Source organism: Capra hircus, chromosome 2 (assembly GCF_001704415.2).
Source record: "Capra hircus breed San Clemente chromosome 2, ASM170441v1, whole genome shotgun sequence".
NCBI lineage: Eukaryota > Metazoa > Chordata > Mammalia > Artiodactyla > Bovidae > Capra > Capra hircus.
Window position 1 is genome coordinate 120,648,599 of NC_030809.1, and position 17,403 is coordinate 120,666,001.

A 17,403-nucleotide genomic window follows, 5' to 3' on the forward strand; every position below is an offset into this window, starting at 1 on the left:
AAACAAGAAGTAGGCAAGACCATGCTCCCTCTGAAACCCGTAGGAGAGACTCTTTCCTTGCCTAGCCTAGTCTCTGCTGTTTGCAGGCCATCCTTGGCATTCCTTGCCTTGATTTTATAGATGCATCATTTCAATCTCTGCCTCCATTATCACATGGCCAGCTTTTCCTTGAGTGTCTCTGTATCTCTTCTCTTCTCAAAACGCTAGAAGCCCTATGGAATTAAGGGTCCATTATTCTCCAGTATGACTTTGTCTTAACTAATTACTTCTGCAGTGACTATTTTTTTTTTTAGTATCATTTTTTCTAGATTCCATGTATATGCATTAGAATACAGTATTTACCTTTCTCTTTCTGACTTCACTCTGAATAATAGATTCTAGGTTCATCCACCTCATTAGAGCTGACTCAAAGTGTTCCTTTTTATGGCCGAGTAATATTCCTTTGTACGTACCACAACTTCCCTGTCCGTTCATCTGTCGACAGACATCTAGGTTGCTTCAACGTTATAGCTGTTGTAAATAGCGCTGCAGTGAACAGTGGGATACATGTGTCTTTCTCAGTTTTGCTTTCCTCAGGGTGTATGCCTAGGAGTGGGATTCCTGGGCACATGGTGGTTTTATTCCTAGTTTTTTAAAGAGTCTTCATACCATCTTCCATAGTGGCTGTATCAATTTACGTTCCCACCAACAGTGCAAGAGCATTCCCTTTTTTCCACACCCTCTCCAGCATTTATTGTTTGTAGACTTTTCTTTGATGCCCATTCTGACTGGTGTGAGGTGATATCTTATTGTAGTTTTGATTTGCATTTCTCTAATAATGAGTGATGTTGAGCAGCTTTTCATCTGTATGTCTTTGGAGAAATGTCTGTTTAGGTCTTCTCCCACTGTTTGACTGGGTTGTTTGTTTTCTTGTTTTGAGTTGTATGTATATTTTGAGCTGCTGTATATTTTGGAGATTACTCCTTTGTCAGTTGTTTCCTTTGCTACTATTTTCTCCCACTCTGAGGGCTGTTGCTGATTATGGTCGCATTCTGTGGTACTGTAGGTTAGGACTTCAACTTAGAGGGGATGGGGACAAAGTTCAACACATAATAGTTGATAAGATTATGATTGTAAGTACCAATGTGCTAAAGCCAGACTATTGTTGTCTTGCTCCTTATTTCATAAATCTTTCGACATTACCACTACCACCTTTCCATCTGCTGAGCAAATGTTACTGAATTCCCTTTGGTTCTGGTATCTAAGAACAAGTAAAAGGCTTAACTGTAGATTCAGAGAAATGCTAAAACCAGTTTTCATATAAAGTTAACAGAAGGTGAATAGTTAGAAGTAAATAACGCACAAGAAAACAATATTAGGTAGTTATAGGAAGTAGAACGCTTTAAATTCATCTTAACATATCCAGGAATTCTTAATATATCCAGGTATCCTTAACATATCAGGAATCCTTTGATGTGAGTATAAAATCTAGTGATACGGTTGTAGCTGACAGGGTAGATTACAATCCTAACTAAAATTGTAGATTCAGAGAGTGATAAAATGTGGAAAAGAAAAAGGGGACTTTATCCTTCCTGTTTCATAATATTTTATTTGGGAATGTTTCAGTATTTGAATGTATAAGCATTTGAAACTAATGAAAGGGTTATTGTATACTCTGTGTCAATAATTTTATAGACTTCTGTGCATAGAAAGCAGTAATTATTTCAGGAAAGGTGGTTTAATGGGTACGACAATATGGAGTAGTTAATTGCTACAGCAGTATACCACTCTGTGGATGTACACGTATAATAACATCATCAGAATTTAAAAACCATGAGATTGGTTAAGATTGTGGTGTTTACTGGCAGCAGGCTATTAATTCCAGTGGAGTGGTGTTCTCCCTCTTGAAATTATTTATTCATTTAAAGTACATTTTTCTGTCCTTATTCAAGTTCTTAAAGTTAATTATTCACGTAATTGCAAACCCCAACCACCCCCTAGTTACAATTTTTCTTCTTAGATGTGCTGTTTCTACTGTATCTGTGGTCGTGGAACCAAATAAAGGAATTCAGTAATGTTTTGTTTTAAATTCAGTAGTATTTGAGGCTGTGGGTTTCTTCTTGCAGACTAATTATCTGCTTCTATTAGTTTATACTTTTTTTTTTTTTCAAGGTTCATATGTAGGTTGGGAAATGTTTTTTGGATTTTTTTTTAACCTAAATGATTTCTAAGTGTATCTGCAGGTTCAGAGTAACAGTCCTGAGAATCCATGACCTTGGTCTTCCCTAATGCGTGAAATCACTAGTTTTTCTCTTTTGATCACTTCTTTCGTTAAGAGTAAAAGCTACCCTGTGTCACTCACACAGGGTAAAAAATAAAATAATAGTGTGTGTATCATTTTGGAAATTGTATAACATAGTAAGATGTTGTTAATGATATTAGAACTTAAATGAGAATGTCCTGTGTGATGTCCTGTGATTAAGGTTTGTTATGGTGTAAATATACTGTAAATCTAGGAATTATGGACTGCTTTTTAAAAAAATGAGTATTTAATACTTACATGATGATTGTGAAATTTTAACATTTTCATTAAGATCGTCTTTAAAATAAGGCTAAGTTTACCAGTTCCATCATTTGAGGATGATTTATCAGATGGTTTGAAAATGAAATTTGGTCGGTTTCCAGCATTTGCAGTGGTTATATTCTTTAGCATTGCCACAAACACTGAATTAGTGAATAGTGAACCACTGTTCCTGAAGTAAATACAATGTTAGGTTCCTGCAAACCTCTGGTAACATTTTCATCAACAGATGAATGGGTGACTTTGTATTTTTATTTAAAGATAACCTTATCTATAGTGTTAATCCATTAACCTTGAACCTGTGGCCAGTAGCCCTGCAACTCATGCCTGAAGCGAGCGTATGTAACACATATATTTTCTTAGGGCATTTTAGAGCCTTCTTGTATTTAGGGATAGACACTAGATGGACTTTGGTACTGTGTTTGGGGACCATTTCAAACAGCAAGGGCACCCCCCCAGAAAGCGCAAAAAATGGGAAAAATAGGTGCTAAATAGACCATGAAAAGAGCACTTGTTTACAGTATGAGAGCTGAAGCAGGAAGGCAGGGTGTTCTCTTGTTTTGTCTTAGCTGAAACAATCTTTTTGCTACTGCACATGCCTTGATTGACTGCAGAAGCACAGCTAGTATAGATTTTGGGGAGTAGGTGAATTCAGATACAGAATCCATGAATAAATGAGCATCTGTCTTAATTGCTAAAATTAAGAAATTAAAATCATTTGTCTTAATTTCTAAAATTTATGTTTAAAGGTAAATATTACATCTTCTGTCTTTGTCTCCTGATTTCTCAAACGATATAGCCACAAAATATCCATTACCAACGGTATTATATTAAATAATATAATGTTTCACCTTTTCATTTGATGCTAAATCTGACAGAGGGCTCTGGCCCCGTGGCTAGTGTGGGCGTCCCTTACACTGCTCCACTCGGCAGTAGCTAAGCAACTCCACTCTGATACCCTCTGGGTAATTGTGGGCATAAGCATCAGAGACATCCATTGCGGATTAAGAGCACGGACTCTCTCTCGGAAGGATCAACTACTAGATGTGTGACTTTAGTTCTGTGAAGTTTTTGTGTCTCAGTTTCTTTTTTAAAATGAGAATAATAATACAATCATGATTTAGGTGTGAGAATTAAACAGACCAGTACATATTATTGTTGTGTAGTCTCTAAGTTGTGTTCGACTCTCCTGCGACCCCAGGGACTGTAGCCCGCCAGGCTCCTTCGTCCATGGGGTTTCCCAGGCAAGAACAGTGGAGTGCCTTGCCATTTGCTTCTCCAGGGGATCTTTCTGACCCAAGGACCAAACCTGCATCCGCTGCACTGGCAGGCGGATTCGTTACCGCCCCCAGGGAAGCCCCGAACTAACACATAGAACATACTTAAAAATAGTGCCTATCATTTAAGTTACTGCTCAGTAAATGTTAGCTGTCATCGCATCATGATTACTATTATCATCCTTAATTTAAGGACACCCTTTTTATCCCTTGCTGCCCCTCACTGTCATGAGTGATATATATAGAGCAATTGGAAATCTCCTTTGTAGATAATTTGTCATACTTGTAACCTCTCCCAGCACTCCTGTTTATCATCCATCTGATTAGTCACTCCCTACTCTTTTAACCTCTTTCTGTAAGAGGTTAGGAAGGGGAAGAGAGAAAGATGTATGTTCAGTCCTCCATTATGAGCCAGAAGTTGATATGGGGACTTTAGCAATGAGTCACCAAAAGATTATTTAAATATATATATTTATTAATATGTTCATCTTTCTTCTCCCAAGAGTAGTGTTTTGACTGACTTGTTCTTAGAAAATGGTTGACAGTGTATAAAAGATTGACTCTTAAAGTGAATAAATAATGGCTTATATGTTAAGAGTTGATCAGGGAGGAGTGAGAGACTGCATCCTTCTATCCTGCCATCCTACAGTCATTTAGCATGTATGAAAAATAATGCAGAGAAGTTTTCAATAGGAAGGAACATTTAATGAAGTATTTTAGAGACTAAGTTTCAGCCATGAAATGAACAGGCAATAACGAAATTAGGTAAAGCGCCAATAAAATAGAGTTATAAAACTATAAATTATACTTTGACTTTTTTCCCTCAGTTTATTTTTAGACTTCACATCATATATACACACAATATTATTGTGTATAAAATATTATAAAGTTGTAATTGTGATATGCTACAGTGTAAATAGGAGTCAGTGTAACATCCAGTTTTTCTCAGCATTTTATTATGAAAATGTTTAAATGTACAGCAAAGCTAAAATTCTGTAGTAACTTCTTGTATGCCCACCACTTAAAGGTGTCTATTTATTTTTACTTAGGATTCAGTTCAGTTCAGTCGCTCAGTCGTGTCTGACTCTTCGCGACCCCATGAATCACAGCACGCCAGGCCTCTCTGTCCATCACCAACTCCCAGAGTTTACTCAAACTCATGTCCATCGAGTCGATGATGCCATTCAGCCATCTCATCCTCTGTCATCCCCTTTTCCTTCTGCCCCCGATCCCCCCCAGCATCAGGGTCTTTTCCAATGAGTCAACTCTTTGCATGAGGTGGCCAAAGTATTGGAGTTTCAGCTTCAGCATCAATCCTTCCAGTGAACACCCAGGACTGATCTCCTTCAGAATGGACTGGTTGGATCTCCTTGCAGTCCAAGGGACTCTCAAGAATCTTCTCCAACACCACAGTTCAAAAGCATCAATTGTTCGGCACTCAGCTTTCTTTGCCATCCAACTCTCACATCCATACATGACCACTGGAAAAACCATAGCCTTGACTAGACAGACCTTTGTTGGCTAACTCATGTCTCTGCTTTTTAATGTGCTATCTAGGTTACTTAGGGTAATTTGCTTAAATTATACTAATTCAGATGGAGTAATTTCTGATGTGTGTTATCTTTCAAAAGTAGGTCTTTCTGATGTGTGTTATCATATTATTTTATATCAGCTCCACTAGTAAAAACAGAAAAATAGCAAAATAATTCTCATGATTCCATTGACAGGATAGCCAATTTTTAAAAATTGCTAATAAAAATTTTTAGTAGAGTCCAGCATAATCATTTTTTGTGGCTTTTGTAACACGTGGATGGGTTCTGGGATCAAAGTTGGAAGTATTCAGAGTTAAAAACATCAAGTAATTTTTAGAATCAACAGTATTTTGAGGTGCAGTTTTGGCTTTAAGGTGGGTCTAGGCATTAGTCTGGAGAAGGCAATGGCACCCCACTCCAGTGTTCTTGCCTGGAAAATCCCATGGACGGAGGAGCCTGGTGGGCTGCAGTCCATGGGGTCACACAGAGTCGGACATGACTGAGCGACTTCACTTTCATGTGTTGGAGAAGGAAATGGCAACCTACTCCAGTGTTCTTGGCTGGAGATTCCCAGGGACAGGGGAGCCTGGTGGTCTCCGTCTCTGGGGTCGCACAGAGTTGGACACGACTAAAGCGGCTTAGCAGCAGCAGGCATTAATTTATAGAGATCAGACCACTTTGCTCAATATGCTCAACACTCTCTGAAGTAAATGTGAGAGTTAGACCATAAAGAAGGCTGAGGACCGAAGAATTGATGCTTTCGAACTGTGGTGTTGGAGAAGACTCTTGAGAGTCCCTTGGACTGCAAGGAGATCAAATCAGTCAGTCTTGAAGGAAATCAGTCCTGAATATTCATTGGAAGGACTGATGCTGAAGCTGAAGCTCCAGTACTTTGGCCACCTAATGCAAAGAGTTGACTCATTGAAAAAGACCCTGATGCTGGGCAAGACTGAAGGTAGGAGGAGAAAGGGATGACAGAGGATAAGATGGTTGGATGGCATCACTGACTCAATAGCCATGAGTTTGAGCAAGCTGCGGGAGATGGTGAAGGACGGGAAGGCCTGGCATGCTGCAGTCCATGGGGTCTCAAAGAGTCGAACATGATTGAGTGACTAAATAACAACTCCTAAGTAGACCAGAAACCTTACACTTAATAGTATATAAAACAGTGTAGTAAGTTTACTGTTTGAAAATGTTTTCATTTTTGTTAGTATTTTATTTACAAATAAGTACAGTTTGCACGGTATCATTGTGCTGATCTTCGTCGCTGAGGATGTTCCCAGTTTTTTGCCCCTGATAGCAGATGTTCATTTGTGTTCAGCCTTGTTGGGCAAGATAACGTCAATAGTTTCCTTCAGTATTTATTGTGAAAACAGATATAATTGCCTGGAATGTATGCATTTAAAGATTATTAAACAGTTATCTAAGAGGTACCTTTAATCATAGTTGTTAAATGCCACTAGTCACTTTTTTCCGGTTTTAAGTGACTTACATGCTGTGTGACTGAACTTGTCTCAGAAATGATAGAAATATAGGGTCATCATATTAAATTAATTCTGGATTTGAATCATATTATTGTCTGTTATACTCTTCCAGAGTCACATCTACGTAAGTTACCAGTAAAGAATTATTTTAGTGACAATCTGTTAGACTTAATAATAAAGAGAAAAAAAAAATCAAGTTTACAATTTATCTTCTGTAAATAGCTCTAAAGTCAATGTACAGCTCTTCTTTATTTTTAAAACTCTAAGATATTTCAAGAGAGCAGGAAATGGATTAAGGAAAGTTGTACTTAATGTATAAAAATTATTTTTAATATTCAAAACTGTTAAAATTTGAATAATACTAGGAAGTAGTTTTATTTTATGTAGAGGATCAACAGAGTAGTTAATAAAAGAGACTTTTGCTATAGGATCAAGTGTGGTGGTATAATGAATAGCTTTAATTAAAATGGCAGAAAAACTGAAATAGCAAACTTATATTCTTTGTGAGATTCAGTCAAAAATTGTGAGTAATAATTTGAGGCTAATACTTTAGATGTTTTCATAGAAACAGAAAGACAAGTTTTTAAGGATAGCAAATGTAGATCATATATTCTATAGATTGTTTTGGCAATCTCTTGTAAACGGATTTTAAGATGACATGAAATAAACCTAAGTAACTTTTTTCAGTTAAATTCTGTGAAAAGACGCCTGTGGGCTCTCATAGGAAATTTTTGTTTCTGGTACTTTCTCTATCTTGTTTGTCTGAAGATAAGAAAGAGGCACCTCTGTGGGTATGTATTTTCTGTAAGGTGGATATTGGATCTTTCAACCATTGTTTGATAATCCTGGGGAAATGCCCTCCAAAAGTTGAGAAAAGAGAAAGAGATGGGGGTAAAGCTGCATATCAAAGGGGTTAGATGGGATAGATTTTTGTTTAATAAGCCATTAATTTAAATGTGTGTGTATGACATTTGTTTCATCACCACTTCAGGTAGATAACCTTACCTTGATTGGACTGCCTGTATCTTTTGTGTTGATGAATCTGGTTATGTTTAATTAACTCTGTGGCAGTACTAGGGTTGGACCTGCTGTATCTATCAATAAACTGTCACTGAACTTGTATTTGATATTGATTGAAATTCCTGTCCAGCTTGAGTCTGTTGACCATGTAACATTTTGTATAATTTCTGTGGTTATTATAAACATAAAATTGATAACTAGTTACTTAGGAAATTGTGTTTTATCCAAATGTTTTCATTTGGATTTTACTAACCAGTCAGAAGGACTTCCCAGGTGGAGACCGGCCTGCCAATGCACGAGGCACAGGAGCCTAGGGTTCCATCCCTGGGCCGGTAAGATGCCCTGGAATGGGGCTTGGCAGCCTACTCCAGCAGTCTTGCCCAGAGAAGCCCATGGATAGAGGAACCTAGTGGGCTACAGTCCGTAGAGTCACAGAGTCGGACACGACTGAGGCAACTTAGCACACACGTATGCAATCAGTCAGAAATCTCTCATTTATGAAATCTTTCATTGTTTTTTTTAAAACTTTATTCAGAACTTCTTAGGTAATCTGTACTCCTTTAAATGTTAACTGCTACCTTTGAAATTAAAGATCATATATTTTTATAAGTCACATTAATTTCACATTTATAGCAAATATACATGTGTGTATATTTACATATGTACATATGTGTACAAATTAAATCTTAATGTATAAGATGGACTACAACAAAAAGTGTAGGCAAGTTTTATATGAACAGTATCTTGCTTTTTGCTTCTCTGGTTAAGATGTTCATATATGCCTCCTGGCTAGCCAAACCTCTTATTTGAAATGATAGTCATGGTTAACCATGATTTAAAATACTAAATAAATTTGAAAATAGAACTGTCCAACCCAATAAGTGAAAAGACCTTACTAGGAATTCTTAGATGTAAAACCATTTAATTCTGAGATTTGACTTAAAAAAACAGTTCTTTTATGGATAGACTTAAAAAGGTTTGTCAGTGGAACATTATGTAGGCCACACTTTTTTTTTTAAGGTCTGGGAGGGGGAAGTGTTATATAATTAAGAGATGAAAGACAAGTTTTAGCATATTGTATGTTTTAAAGGCTTTTAGAGTGACTTAAAAGCCCAAATTCTCTCCTAGTATCACTTTTTAAATAAATTTTTACAGCTGAATGTAGTTCAGCTAGGTTTTGTTTGTAGTTTCCTACTCTAACATTGCTGTAACTCTGCTTTCCTAGTCATGTTTCTGCAGAAAAAGTATCCTCTTCCATTTTGCTTGTTTAAGTATACTGTAATTGAGTATTCATACACATAATGCATGGAAAAAAGTTTCCCCTTACTCTGAGATTTTTAAAAATTATTGCCTTACTACCTTAAAAATACAGGTTCTCTGTATATTCCTAAAAACAGTACGAGCGCTCAGTCACTTCAGTCATGTCTGACTCTGCGACTGTGTGTACTGTAGCCTGTCAGGCCCCTCTGTCTGTGGGATTCTCCAGGAAAGAGTACAGCCATTCCCTTCTCCAGGGAGTCTTCCCCACCCAGGGATCAAACCCAGGTCTCCTGCATTGCAAGCAGGTTCTCTACTGCTGAGCCGTATCTTTTGCTTATTCTTGAGCATTATATTTTGTTACTGTTTAGTCACTAAATCATATCTCAGTCTTTGTGACCCATGGATTGCAGCACACCAAGCTTCCTTGTCCTTGACTGTCTCCCAGAGTTTGCTCAAATTCATATCCATTGAGCCTGTGATGAGATCCAATGATCTTAACCTCTGTTGCCTGCATTTTGGTTATATACTTGGTACCATAACATAATTCAGTTCAGTTCAGTCGCTCAGTTCTGTCCGACTCTTTGTGACCCCATGGACTGCAGCACGCCAGGCCTCCCTGTCCATCATCAACTCCAGGAGTTTAACCAAACTCATGTCCATTGAGTCGGTGATGCCATCCAACCATCTCATCCTCTGTTGTCCCCTTCTCCTCCCACCTTCAATCTTTCCCAGCATCAAAGTCTTTTCAGATGAGTCAGCTCTTCACATCAGGTGGCCAAAGTATTGGAGTTTCAGCTTCAGTATCAGTCCTTCCAATAAACACTCAGGACCGATCTCCTTTAGGATGGACTGGTTGGATCTCCTTGCAGTCCAAGGGAGTCTCAAGAGTCTTCTCCAACACCACAATTCAAACGCATCAGTTCTTCGGCGCTCAGCTTACTTCACAGTCCAGCTCTCACATTCATACGTGACTACTGGAAAAACCATAGCCTTGACTAGATGGACCTTTGTTGGCAAAGTAATGTCTCTGCTTTTTAATATGCTCTCTAGGTTGGTCATAACGTTCCTTCCAAGGAGTAAGTGTCTTTTAATTTCATGGCTGCAGTCACCATCTGCAGTGATTTTGGAGCCCCCCAAAATAAAGTCAGCCACTGTTTCCACTGTTTCCCCATCTATTTGCCATCAAGTGATGGGACCAGATGCCATGATCTTCATTTTCTGAATGTTGAGTTTTAAGCCAACTTTTTCACTCTCCTCTTTCACTTTCAATAAGATACTCTTTAGTCCTTCTTCATTTTCTGCCACAAGGGTGGTGTCATCTGCATATCTGAGGTTATTGATATTTCTCCCAGCAATCTTGATTCCAGCTTGTGCTTCATCCAGCCCAGCATCTCTCATGCTGTACTCTGCATATAAGTTAAATAAGCAGGGTGACAATACACAGCCTTGACGTACTCCTTTCCCGATTTGGAACCAGTCCGCTGTACCATGTGCAGTTCTAACTGTTGCTCCCTGATCATGACGCAGGTCAGGTGCTGTGATATTCCCATCTCTTTAAGAATTTTTCACAGTTTGTTGTGATGCACACAGTCAAAGGCTTTGGCATAGTCAATAAAGGAGAAGGATATCTTTTTCTGAAACTTTCTTGCTTATTCAGTGGTCCAGTGGATGTTGGCAGTTAGATCTTTGGTTCCTCTCCCTTTTCTAAAACCAGCTTGAATATCTGGTTCACGGTTCACATATTGTTGAAGCCCGGTTTGGAGAATTTTAAGCATTATTTTACTAGCGTGTGAGGTGGGTGCAATTGTGCGGTAGTTTGAGCATTCTTTGGCATTGCCTTTCTTAGGGATTGGAATGAAAACTGACCTTTTCCAGTCCTGTGGCCACTGCTGAGTTTTCCAAATTTGCTGGCATATTGTGTGCAGCACTTTCATAGCATCGTCTTTTAGGATTTGAAATAGCTCAACTGAAATACCATCACCTCCACTAGCTTTGTTCATAGTGATGCTTTCCAAGGCCCACTTGACTTCCCATTCCAGGATGTCTGGCTCTAGGTGAGTTGATCATGCCATCATGATTATCTGCGTCATGAAGATCTTTTTTGTACAGTTCTGTGTATTCTTGCCACCTCTTCTTAATATCTTCTGCTTCTGTTAGGTCCATACCATTTCTTTCCTTATTGAGCCCATCTTTGCATGAAAAGTTCCCTTGGTATCTGATTTTCTTGAAGAGATCTCTAGTCTTTCCCATTCTATTGTTTTCTTCTATTTCTTTGCACTGAATACTTTGTACTGAGGAAGGCTTTCTTATCTCTCCTTGGTATTCTTTGGAACTCTCCATTCAAATGGGTATATCTTTTCTTTTCTCCTTTGCCTTTCGCTTCTCTTCTTTTCATGGCTGTTTGTAAGGGCTCCTCAGACAACCATTTTGCTTTTTTTGCATTTCCTTTTCTTGGGGATGGTCTTGATCCCTGTCTCCTGTACAATGTCATGAACCTCTGTCCATAGTTCATCAGGCACTTTGTCAATCAGATCTATTCCCTTAAATCTATGTCTCACTTCCACTGTATATCCTAAGGGATTTTATTTAAGTCATACCTGAATGGTCTAGTGGTTTTCCCTACTTTCTTCAATTTAAGTCTGATTAGACTTCTACAATCTTGTGTTTCTGTTTTGTTGATACTTTGAAAAAACTTTTTAGTGTGATATAATTGAGGGTTAACATATTAGCTTTGGGTGTATAACAGTGATTTGAGTTATGTATATATAGATAGTATGAAAGATCACTGCAATAAGTCTAGTTAACATCTGTAACTACACATACTTAAAGTTTTTTTCCTCCTGATGATAACTTGTAAGATTTACTGTCTCAGCAACTTCTAAATATAAAATACAATATGACTGTAGTTAACATGCTATGCATTAAATATAACTGAAAGTTTGAATTTATTGACCACTTTCAGCCATTTAGCCCACTCTCCATCCCTTCTGCCTCCAGCAACAACCAATCTAGTCTCTATCATTTTTTTTAAAATTTCACCTGTGAGATCATTCAGTGTTTGTCATTCTGTGTCTGACTTATTTCACTTGACTTATAAACACCTTCAAGTTCCCTCCATTGCAAGATGTCATTCTTGTCTGTGGCTGAGTAATAGTCCACTTATATATTTATATATATATAAAATAATGGTCCATTTATATATTTATAGTAATATATGTAATTATATATAAATTATATTAAATTACATACAAAATTATATATATAATATATATTTAAAATAAATATAATATATTATATTATATTATATATGGACTTCCCTGGTGGCTCAGATGGTAAAGTGTCTGTCTACAGTGTGAGAGACCTAGGTTCAGTCTCTACGTTGGGAAGATCCCCTGGAGAAGGAAATGGCACTCCACTCCAGTATATTGCCTGGAAAATCCCATGGACAGAGGAGCCTGGAAGGCTACAGTCCATGGGGTTGCAAAGATTCGGACACGACTGAGCGACTTCACTTCACTTATATATTATATATTATATTATATTATACTATATTATTATAGTATTATAAAACTATAATATAAAAATTATAAAATCATAAAATTTTAAAAATCTAAAAAATTATAAAATTATATAAAAATTTAAAATTATATTTTAATAACATTATTTTATTTAATTTTAAATTATTTTAAAAATATTAAAAACAACTTAAATATTTAATTTAACAATAATTAAATATATTAATAATTTAATAATTAATAATTTAAAATTATAAAGTAAAATTTTAATATAAAATGTAAAATTATAATTTTGTAATATATAGTATAATATATAATATGTATTATATATTATGTGTTATATAATAAATAACATTTATATATATAATCATACATAAATAGTCCATTTACGTACTTATATACCATGTCTTCTCCACATACTTCCCCATCAGTGGACATTTCGGGTGCTCCCATATCTGGTTACTGTAAATGATGCTGCAGCGTGCATCCTGCTGCGTATGTCTTTCTGAGTTGGCATTTCCATTTCCTTCAGATACATATTCGGAGGTGGAAATGCTTTATCACGTGGAAGTTCTGCTCTGAATTTCTGAGGGTCTGCCGTGCTGTTCTCTGCTGTTGCTGCACCCATTTGCTTTGCCGGCAGTGGTGCATAAGTCTTCCTCTTGCTTGACGTCCATGCCAGCAATCGTCATCCCTTGTCTTATTGACAGTAGACGCTCTAGCAGGTGTGTGATGGTAGCTTATTGTAGTTTTGAATTGCATTTCCCTGATGATTGGTGGCAATGTGCACTTTTTCTTGTATCTCTTTGCCAAGTATATGACTTCTTTGGGAAAATATTTACTTAGATCCTTTACCCATACTTAAATCATATTTTTTTTTTGGCTGTTGAATCATATGTGTTTTAAAGTATATTTTGGATGTGAACCTTTTGTCAGATATGTGATTGGCACATATTTTGTCCCATTCGGTAGGTTGCCTTTTCGTTTTGTTGATGGTTTCTTTGTGCAGAACTCCCTGTCAGTTTGATGTAGTCCTACTTGTTTCCTTTTGCTTTGGATGCAAATCCACTTGTTTGTTTTTACTTTTGGTGATCCGCTGGAGGAGCTTCCTGCCTGTGTTTTCTTCTGGGCTTTTTATGGTTCCAGGTCTTCTGTTAAGACTTTAATCCACTTTGAGTTGGTTTTTGTATTTAGTGTAAGATAGTGGTCCAGTTGCATTCTTTCGCATGGGACTGTCCAGGTTTCCCATCACCATTTTGAACAGACTGTCCTTTCCCCCATGACTCCTGTGTTGCATATTAAATGACCATATGCGTATGGGTTTATTTCTGGCTCCCTATTCAGATCCATGGCAGAGCCATACTGGTTTAATTACTGTAGTTTAGTAATGAGGTTTGAAATCAGGAAGTGTGATGACTCCAGCTTTCTTTTTTCTTTTTCAAGAGTGTTTTGGCTATTCAGGGTCTTTTGTGGTTACATAACAAATCTTAGGATTGTTCTGTTTCTGTGAAAAATGTCATTGGAATTTTGAAAGGAATTGTGTGGAATCTTTACGTTGCTTTGGACTATATAGACTTTTAAACTATTAATTTTCCAATCTGTGAGCACAGAATACCTTTCTGTTTGTTTCTTCAGTTCATTTCATTAGTGTTACAGATTTCATTGTATAGGTCTTCACCTCCTTAGTTAATTCTTATATATTTTATGCTTTTTGGTGCAATTTGAAATTGAATTTTTTAAAATGTCCTCTTCCTGATAATATATAGAAATGAAACATTTCTGTTAGCCATTATTTCTTCAAAAAAGTTTTCTGTCTGTCTGTCTCTCTCTCTGTCCCCCTGTGATATTTATAGTGACCCTCTTGATTATCTCCTGTAAGTCCCATAAGCTACTCTCACTCTTTCATATTGTCACTGTTTTGTATTCCTCTTTTCTCCTTTCTGCTGCTCTGATTGGACGGGCTTCAGTGCTTCCTTTTGAGTTTGCTCATCCTCCTCCTTCATTTAGTCTGTTGTTGAAACCCATCTATTGTATTTTTCAGTCAGTTGTATTCTTCAGCTCTGTGATTTCTGGTAGCAAAGCTCAAAATCTTCCAAGGTAGGCTTCAACAGTACATGAACCAAGAACTTCCAGATGTACAAGCTGGATTTAGAAAAGGCAGAGGAACCAGAGATCAAATTGTGAACATCTGTTGGATCATTGAAAAAGCAAGAGAATTCCATAAAAACATCTGCTTCTGTTTCATTGACTGTGCTAAAGCCTTTTACGGTGTGGATCAAAATAAACTGGAAAATTCTTAAAGAGATGGGAACACCAGACCACCTGATCTGCCTCCTGCAAAATTTGTGTGCAGGGCACGAAGCACCAGTTAGAATGGGATATGAAACAACAGACTGATTTCAAATTGTCAAAGGAGTACGTCACGGCTGTATATTATCATGCTGCTTATTTAACTTATATGCAGAACACATCATGCGAAATGGCAGTCTGGTTGAAGCACAAGCTGGAATCAAGATTTCTGGGAGAAATATCAATAACCTCAGATATGCAGATGACACCACCCGTATAGCAGAAAGAGAAGAGGAACTGAAGAGCCTCTTGATGAAGGTGAAAGAGGAGAGTGAAAAAGCTGGCTTGAAATTCAGCATTCAAAAAGTGAAGATCATGGCACCCAGTCCCATCACTTCATGGCAGTAGATGGGGGAACAATGGAAACAGTGACAGACTTTATTTTCTTGGACTCCAAAATCACTGCAGATAATGACTGCAGCTGTGAAATTAAAAGACGCTTACTCCTTGGAAGGAAAGCTATGACAAACTTGGTGTATTAAAAAGCAGAAACATTACTTTGCCTACAAAGGTTCGTATAGTCAAAGCTATGGCTTTTCCAGTAGTTCTGTATAGATGTGAGAGTTGAACCATAAAAAAGGCTGAGTAGCAAAGAATTGATGGCTTCGAACTGTGGTGCTGGAGAAGACTTGTGAGAGTCCCTGGACAGCCAGGCGATCAAGGAAATCAAACCAGTCAATCCGAAAGGAACTCTACTCTGAATATTCATTGGAAGTACTGATACTGAAGCTTCAGCTTCAGTACTTTGGCCCCCTGTTTGGAAGAGCTGACTCATTGGAAAAGACCCTGAAGCTGGAAAAGATTGAGGGCAAGGGGAGAAGAGGGTGACAGATGACGATGAGATGATTGGATGGCGTCACTGACTCGATGGACAGGAGTTTGAGCAAGCTCCGGGAGCTGGTGATAGACAGGGAAGCCTGGCGTGCTGCAGGCCATGGAGTCACAAAGAGTTGGATAATGACTGAATGGCTGAACTACAAATTGATTTCCCCATGGTATTTTCTTATATTTTCTATCTCTGTTGAAATTCCTGCTTTGTTTATAAGTTGTTCTGATTTCCATGAGCATCTTTATGCCAGCTATTTTGAACTCTGTCAGGTAAGTCAGTTACCTCTTTTTCATTAAGGCCTTTTTCTGACATCTTATTCTTCTGTTTGGAATATGTTCCTTTGTTTCTTCATTTCCTTGACTTTGTGTTGGTTTCTATGCTTTAGATTACTCAGCCATCTCTTAAAGGAGTAGTGACCTAGTGTAGTAGATAAACTTTATTGAATATTGTTAAACTCTCTCATAACTCTTCAGTTCAGTTCAGTTCAGTTGCTCAGTCGCGTCCGACTCTTCGCGACCCCATGAGTTGCAGCATGCGAGGCCTCCATGTCCATCACCATCTCCCGGAGTTCACTCAGACTCACGTCCATCAAGTCCGTGATGCCATCCAGCCATCTCATCTTGGGTCATCCCCTTCTCCTCCTGCCCCAAATCTCTCCCAGCATCAGAGTCTTTTCCAATGAGTCAACTCTTCACATGAGGTGTCCAAATTACTAGAGCTTCAGCTTTAGCATCATTCCTTCCAAAGAAATCCCAGGGTTGATCTCCTTCAGAATGGACTGGTTGGATCTCCTTGCAGTCCAGGGGACCCACAAGAGTCTTCTCCAACACCACAGTTCAAATGCATCAATTATTTGGTGCTCAGCCTTCTTCACAGTCCAACTCTCACATCCATACATGACCACAGGAAAAACCATAGCCTTGACTAGACGGACCTTAGTCGGCAAAGTAATGTCTCTGCTTTTGAATATGCTATCTAGGTTGGTCATAACTTTTCTTCCAAGGAGTAAGCGTCTTTTAATTTCATGGCTGCAGTCACCATCTGCAGTGATTTTGGAGCCCCCAAAAATAAAGTCTGACACTGTTTCCACTGTTTCCCCATCTATTTCCTATGAAGTGATGGGACCAGATGCCATGATCTTCGTTTTTTGAATGTTGAGCTTTAAGCCAACTTTTTCACTGTCCTCTTTCACTTTCATCAAGAGGCTTTTTAGCTCCTCTTCACTTTCTGCCATAAGGGTGGTGTCATCTGCATATCTGAGGTTATTGATACTTCTCTTGGCAATCTTGATTCCAGCTTGTGTTTCTTCCAGTCCAGCGTTTCTCATGATGTACTCTGCATATAAGTTAAATAAGCAGGGTGACAATATACAGTCTTAACGTACTCCTTTTCCTATTTGGAACCAGTCTGTTGTTCCATGTCCAGTTCTAACTGTTGCTTCCTGACCTGCATACAGATTTCTCAAGAGGTAGGTTAGGTGGTTTGGTATTCCATCTCTTTCACAATTTTCCACAGTTTATTGTGATCCACACAGTCAAAGGCTTTGGCATAGTCAGTAAAGCAGAAATAGATGTTTT

At 37.9% G+C, this 17,403-nt stretch overlaps 1 protein-coding gene across 3 annotated transcripts in view; it reads left to right on the forward strand.

The window, feature by feature from the left end:
- Positions 1-17,403, forward strand: part of UBE2E3 (ubiquitin conjugating enzyme E2 E3) — a 94,537-nt gene that overhangs the window by 38,810 nt on the left and 38,324 nt on the right. The window lies entirely within an intron of this gene.